The sequence below is a fragment of the Papaver somniferum genome, chromosome 3 (assembly GCF_003573695.1).
Source record: "Papaver somniferum cultivar HN1 chromosome 3, ASM357369v1, whole genome shotgun sequence".
NCBI classification, from domain to species: Eukaryota; Viridiplantae; Streptophyta; class Magnoliopsida; order Ranunculales; family Papaveraceae; genus Papaver; species Papaver somniferum.
The window spans coordinates 184,346,667-184,354,396 of NC_039360.1; the positions used below are offsets into that span (position 1 = coordinate 184,346,667).

The 7,730-nt window shown below is 35.7% G+C and overlaps 1 long non-coding RNA gene across 5 annotated transcripts; it reads right to left on the reverse strand.

Moving 5' to 3' along the window:
- Nucleotides 1-1,461: 1,461 nt before the first annotated feature.
- On the reverse strand, nt 1,462-7,343 carry LOC113358250. 5 transcript variants are annotated; one of them, XR_003364327.1, is made up of 9 exons: nt 7,006-7,343; nt 6,709-6,769; nt 6,483-6,638; nt 5,602-5,714; nt 4,586-4,801; nt 3,428-3,475; nt 2,580-2,665; nt 2,316-2,488; nt 1,462-2,211 (listed from the first exon to the last, which is right to left on the reverse strand). It is a non-coding gene; the product is annotated as an uncharacterized LOC113358250 (long non-coding RNA). The 5 variants fall into 5 exon arrangements; XR_003364328.1 differs by lacking the exon at nt 6,709-6,769; XR_003364329.1 differs by lacking the exon at nt 7,006-7,343 and having other exon boundaries at nt 1,462-1,888; nt 1,998-2,211; nt 6,483-6,981.
- Nucleotides 7,344-7,730: the final 387 nt, after the last annotated feature.

Here is a 7,730-nt window from a genome sequence, read left to right on the forward strand (position 1 = left end):
TTTGTTTCTTCACAAAATGCCTCTTGCTTTCTCCTGAACATGAAAATCTTCCACTGAAACTTCCATTTTTTCCTTAAATTTCACCACAACAACTAATTTTTTCTCTCACTCTTTTCATGTCTTTGAATTGTTGATGATGTTTACTCCCTGAAAGTGTGATTTCTTCCATAAAATTTCCATTTTTGAACCTAAATTTTGTAGATCTAGAAAAATATGAACAATAGCTAATCTTCATGGAAATTTCTTGAACCAACAAGTTACAGGAAGGATAAATCCTTTACTCGCTCCCTGTTTCTAGCGCCAAAAATGTAGTTGCAGGAAATCCTACAACACACCCCTTGTAATATCATGGCTATGATTCTAGATCTAAACTTATTTGATATGAAAATAAAGATAAAGATAATGAAAATAGAAAATAAGACACAAAATTTACGTGGTTCGATCAATTTGATCTACATCCACGGGGTTAGGTTTCACCATGATCATTGAATTATATATGAATTACATTGAGACTCCATTAATGAGTATTTGGAGTTCTCTCTCTCTCTGGTTTTTGGGGAAGAATAAGAAGATAATAATAATATCAATTACTTTTCTCTCTCCTACCTTTCTCTTTATATAGGATGCTACCTAGTGGATGACAACTCATATACAGTTAAGATTTCCCCTAATTTCGGATCTGGCTTGCGATGATATCGCAAACTTACAAATGTTGATTTCGCAGATCTTCTAATCTTCGCAAAGTTATTACATTTTTCTTATGTTTAAGCTAATATCACCTATTGTGTCGTTTCTCAAAGTGCTCTGCGACATTTTTGTAATGCGTTGTTAAGAATTTCGCGAGCGTATCGTTGTCGCGAAATTCTGATCCTACACTTGTACTACATGTGAAACATGCACCAACAAAGGCTGAATGATTGCGGGTGCATCACCGGCCGTAGGGATTTCCACGTACTTCCGTCAACAGCAGCATGAATAGATTCAGCTACTACAAAGCAATTACTGCAGAAAATGGTGGATTATCTTGTTTCCATCTCCTTTTGTTGCCTTACGACCTGTAAAAGGGGAGATGAGTTAATGTCATAGCGAGTGTTTAAGCTGATCAGTGAAGGTTATGGTTGGGTTGGATCTTGAACACCCCTCCGAATAGTGTTCACTGAAAAAACGATAATCCCATGAAGTCAAATGGCTCCGTCATTAACACGCCTATACCTAACATCTGAACCGACCTGTACTTTTTGGATTTGTCCACTTCTTTGAATTTTCTTTCCTTCTACTGGACTCTCTTTCAAAAGATAATTGGATCTTACTCTTCTAAAATATATTGTGTACACCTAAGATATTTTTACTTTTAGTATATAGATACAATTTCATTAACTATATTCAAGTAACACTGCGGAAGATTGTATTATCCAGAATCGTAGAACGCGAATAAAAAAAGATGCCAACAGAATAGACAGATGCAAAAAGAAGTGACCTTAGTCTTTTCCATTGAACTGTATAAAGTCGTAACAGTAAATAGTTAGGGTTAAAGAGGAATTCTTAAAACAAATTCATTATCTATTGACACGGCAAGGTTAAAAATCGAAAATGGAGAAGAAGAAACAACAGAAAGTTGAGAGATAATTATCATCCAGCAAATCAACCACCTAATCTGGACGTGCTTCAAGTGACCCTTGCATCTCCTCTTGTTGTACACTTGACTATTATCACCAAGGATAGTTTGTAACTGAGCTTCTTGATCCGTGTCAGTCATACTCCTTCCGTAAGAAATTGCCCATGGTGTACACACTGGCAATCATTAGTGCTCCAATTGCAAATGGAGATGCAAATGGAGACTCTCATTTGTGGTCGTTGAGCTCTTTATAATCTAAGCTTAAACCACATACTGCATATTAAACAAAAGTTAAGGGGACTGCCGATCCTCTTTCGTGTTTCTCGGAAATAACTTAATTTGGATATCTCTGTTCGTCGTCGCAAGGATATAAATAACAAACCTGTGATGTTATGTCTTTATTAAATTCTGACTGAGCAAGGCATTGTTTCAAGTCATTTTCACTTTCCTTTGAAACTTTAAGCAGATTTCTCTCTTAGAGTTCTACTGCCCGTCAGATGCTAGATACACCTGTTAGGTTATGCGTTCCTTTACCTCTTTGCTTCAGCCTAACCAAATCACTGGAGGTACTGTCAAAAACCTCAACTAAGGTGTTCCTGGAGATGGGGTAAAGATGAATATTTTTCAGATAAGAAACTAAAATCGTTACTAACTGAAATTTTTACACAATTATTATGAATAAGAGATCCCTAAAACACACCAGATAAGAAACCTTGCCTTCTACACTACTTCGTCTGTTGCAAACTCAACAGTAACATGCCCTTTGAAACATTAATAACTTCACCCAATTCTTTGAAGTATAGCTCACTACAAACTTTTGTGAAAGTTAAGTTTAGTCAATGAAGAGAAGAAGATAGGTTGCCCGCAGATAAGCTGCATAGCAAAAATGGAGAACCAACTTCATTTCAATAGCATTTGAACTCCAAATTGCACAAAGAAACCAAAAGGAAAAACAGATACTCACAGCTATCTGTAAAGAAGTTTTTATGGCTGCCATGCTATTAGTGTTTCGACAGATTCAACATTTGGAGCTACCATTGCGACAACGTTCTGCCCAAAGGTTGAAAGAGTTTTACCACTAATTAGGAGGTACAAATTGCAGTAATATCCGAAACCAAAATGTAAACATAATCTCAGTTAGAGTTCTACCAATTTAAAAGCTTTAGCTCCAATCTCTACATTAACATGACAAATCAAAATTTTGAACAAATAAATGGCAAAAAAAGTTGACCTTAAGCATTTAATTATCACTTTATATTGTACCACCCGCAAAAATCTCCCAGCTAAGATGTTACAAAAATTGCAGATGCACTTCAAATTTCAAATGCACTGCCAATCAAGCTTCTGACATAAAATTTAGCTGAAAACAGCTGGAGCAGTCGGTTGAATTATGATTTCCGGGGTAACGTATGTACATGACACTGCCTTCATTTTAATACCCCTCAACGATGGATCAAACATCATTATTTAAATGAGCTTGCTAAATAGTACACCTACTAACTGAATGAATACAATATATAGCATTTGCGGTATGTGTCAATGTAAAGTGACTATTTGCAACTCGGTCCACCTGGGAGTTCCAAAATTCTAACTTGGGAGGGCTAAAGTAGATACTTAATGATGAATAATTGAAGTGTGGGGTTGTACTCCCAGCTAGTGAGCTGGACCCTCAAATTCCCTCTAGTGATAAGTATATTTGTATCTATATGTGACATACAGAGATAATCAGACACATGTACGGTATAAAGTATTAGACAACCCAACCCGTGATAAATATGACTCAGACTACAAAAAGAATTGACAAATACTTACCTTATAATTGGATGCCCAGAATACAACTCGGCATCAGCAATCACAGTCCTACACAATGTACATGAAGACAGATTCAATGCTCCCAATAAAACAGGTTAATAGCATGTGGAATGGTTCGTGTAGAAGTAAAACATTTGGCAATTAATACATTCCGAGGAAGGCTAGTCGCAGAATAAGTAAAACAAAACTAAACAAAAGAATGTGCATGTAACATTGAGTAACATAAAGGACTAAAGGCTAAATTTCAGCTGAAAAATATAAGGAATAATTAGAAATAGTAATATGGGGACTGCTTACTGTCTTCCCAGTTGTCTTCACCTTTCAAACTTAAATTGGATGTCTGAAATGGCCAGGACCCAGTTTCATGGCTTTGTATCAAGGGACCAATAAAAGTAAACCTATTAAAGCGAGTCTTAAATCAATTGCAACCTAGTAGCTTCTGTTTTCATGTCGAACATATAAGTGAATTATTTTGCTTCAGCATCTTGTAGTCACAGGATATACAATCCATTTTTTAATACACGTCCACATGAGAGTTCTAATATATACTATTTTCATCAAATTGATCCCCGAACGAAGAAACATAATATCTAATGCTTGTGGCTCCAAAAGGGCGGTATGACTATGGAGGTACACCATCTGCCATGATTTTGCCAGCTCATTATACCCCAAAAGTAGGGACATCTGATCGCAATCATCATTATTCGGCACAAATACATTCATAGTGGCAAGAAAACACTCATAGCTAATTGTAAAATTGGCTAGTTAAGCATAAGCATTCGACACAAATTACTTTTCAACGTTTCATTTTCACAATGATTACTATACAAATAAAATAAAATGTTCATCTTGCTAATTTACCGCAAGAATCGATGTTGTGGATATTTACTATAAGAAAATCACCAAGCAAAAACCTGTTGTATGGCTAAGAAATTATTATCGAGCAACAAAACAAAGTGAGTCATTCAATGTGAAGTTATTTCCCGTCTACTCAAGATTCCTAATTTTACGAATTTCAATATCAACAACCCTTTGAAAGTGACATCGATTAAATAAAATTCAATTATTGTGCTCTCCACTAATATGCTATAATGTCAAATTCCTTCACTAATCTTGTCAATGGAAATTCTAATGGCTATAATTAACAGCAGTACTCACCTTATTACTCTTCTGGCTTAGATCATCAGGAAACTCCTTTCAAGCTATTTTGACAAACATTTGAAGAGCACAATTAAAAACTCTAATTAATTATCGTGCTAGAGTTTCTCTATTATCTCCCGCTTCCGCTCCCTCTATCTTCATTTGTTCTTAAATCCGAGATCAACATTGAGTCTGCATCAGATCGCTTTGTTGTTGCATTCGAGAATATTTAGCCTGCAGCAGAACTCGAAATCAGCAATAAACAAACACGAATAGTTAGACCTGATGGCTATCTGATATGAATGTTTCGAAGGAAGACAAGAAATATTAGTGCATTAATTATAAAATCATGAAAATCAAGGAAAAATTAGGTTAAGTGGTTATGTTAGGTTAGCTTGTAGCTCGCTTTGTATGCATGAAAAGGAATGGACCATGTTATTCTTGTACTATATCCCAAAAACGGGACGAAGGTGACCCAGCTCGCAGTGAACTCTTCCTATCTAGTTCCGGATTCGTGCCCATTTTCATATATAGCGAACAGAGTACTATTCTAGAGATTGAAAACTAAGAGCTCATGAGAATATGCATGATAGGTCAAAATTTAATGCGTAAAGATGGGATGTATTAGTACTATATCCATGAGTTTAAGCTGGATTTGCTACTATACTCATCATCTAGGGAGCTCTACATTACATGGTCACTTGATGAGCTGCAATTCTATATTAAGCAGATAAGTTTCGAGAAGGTTCCTTCCCACCAACCTATGGATAGATATTCTACCATGGACGGATATTCTATATTTGCTTCATCTTCTTTTCAGCTGGTTGGAAAATGCCACAACTTATTCTGCTTAATATACACTGTGATGGAGAAGATGCAGCTGCATATTCTGCCAGCACTGTTAACTAACTCAAATAAAGGCCACATATCCATATAGCACAAAACACCAATATTATATCTATCAGCGAATGAATTAGTAATGATATGGATTTAGAACTCGCAATGGACCGAATCAAGTCGTTTATGTATTATACCTGGAAAAACACTTTTGATTTACATTGTACTAAAATAATGCGCTGGCTGAACATCAAGAATTCCAGATCGACGAATACCCTTGATGCAGCTGTAGTACAGAGGCTAATTGTACCTGTAATGTCACAATAAATCAGTACACCTAATCACACAAACCGAACTATCGTGCAGAAAGCAAAAAATCATATTTAACAACACCACTTAAATACAACTACCATCACCACGAACCAATAAAACACAATCGAAATAAAAAAGGAAGAACGAAATTGTTAGATTGAAAAACATACCAACACACACAGAACGACTAATTCACAGAAAGAAAGATAATCTAACCTTTTTGTAATCAAGAATCACACACAGAAGCAAGAAAGAACCGCAAAACAATAAAAAGCACAGGAAACAAAATTCTAAGGTTTTGCGGGAGAGAGTGAAGGAATTTGGTATTTACACTAAAACGAAGAGGAGAAAGTCGAGAAAACTATAGAGATTAGGATAAAAAGCTTCATCTACCATGTAGTACTGCATAGTAATACACAGATTTGCACCATCTTTTTTCAGTTTCTTTCAAGCAATTTGACCTTCAAAAACCAAGTTAAGAGTAAGGTTGAATAGAGATTTGTGGTGCCTAACTTTCTTTTGTTTGGATTTGGTAACATACCGTTAGTTAGGGCTTACCGCATGGTCAATGAATAACATCAGCAAACCTTGGGAACAATTTTTTAATTTGTACAGAGAAAAGGAGGATGTGATTAAATTATACTGTATAAGTGAATTATCTTTGTGTCACTTCTTCAGCATCATATAAGTGAATTATATCGTATTTACTTTACATTGCTTCTTAAATTTAAAGAGTGCGACAGATTCAGGGGTAGTTGAAACAAACCTCATGCAAGGAGTTCCTTAATTCTTCACATCTTTCCCTTCTGGGTATTCACATTCACAAGTTTGGGGCCTTTCTCAAATCTATAACTGATGCATCTCTACCTCCTCTAGTAAGTTCGGTTTTGGACTATCGTGTCAGTTCAATATAACATACACCCTGTATGTTTCAAACAGTTTAGTTTGGCAGTTCAAAATAAAAACCGAGAAAAGTAGAAGCAGGAAAATACCTGCTCTGAGTGCTCTCGTTTCATTCACTGAAATCTGTCCAGAAATCGTAAACCTAATACCCTAAATTGCAACAATATTACTAATCTTATGAGAACCCTTATAAGATAAACACCTGATATACATCGAGTGATTCCTAAAATCCAGGTTCTAAGAGGTTAACCGAAATCATGTTATTTCCAGCTCAAATCACCATCAACATAGAATAAATTCATATAAGAAAAAAAAAAAAAAAACAGGTTACCACTAATTTCAAAGCTAGGGTTTTCATTAAAATTTCATATTAATTTCAAACGAACCTCTTTAGCACGATGAAAACACTCAGGATAATCTTCTCTAAGAAGAGCAGAATCTTCAGGTTCCCTACAATTGGACATACATTCACTGAAATCTGTTCAGAAATCGTAACACCTTCCTAAACCATAACATGCACCTTCCTTTGTTCCCTGTGATTCCCATCCTGATGCATCTCTCCTTATGGAGATTAATCGATTTAATTTCAACTCCGAATGAATCTTCTCGGTGATGTCAATGGTTGGGTTTATGGAGAAAGAGATCCCTAAAAGATGAACAGTTCGTTTTTTCTTCGTGACTATCAATGTTCCTAGCCGTCCAAGTCCATATAAACAGAAGTTAGTATCTTAGTATCTAACAAAATCTTTTATTTTTCATCCATACGTCGTCGCTTAATATTACCCGATAGTTCCTAGCCGTCCAAGTCATAGCTCGATCCGGATGATTCCGACTCCCGGATCAGGGTCCCCGTCAAATCGAGTCCGTCTAATGACTCTCAAATCTCAAAGTCAAAGACCACCTTTTTTTATTACAGTGACTAGGTATCACCGGGACCTTACGGTCCCGGCTCTACCTCTCGTTCTTTGTAACAATACATTAAAAATGACTACAACTTAGTTAATGTTAATGTATTCAAATAATGAATATTTAACTTTACCGTTGTTTATCCCTTATTAGTTTTAAAACCAATCTTCATTACTGAAAACCGAAATAGAGAAATCATAAGAAC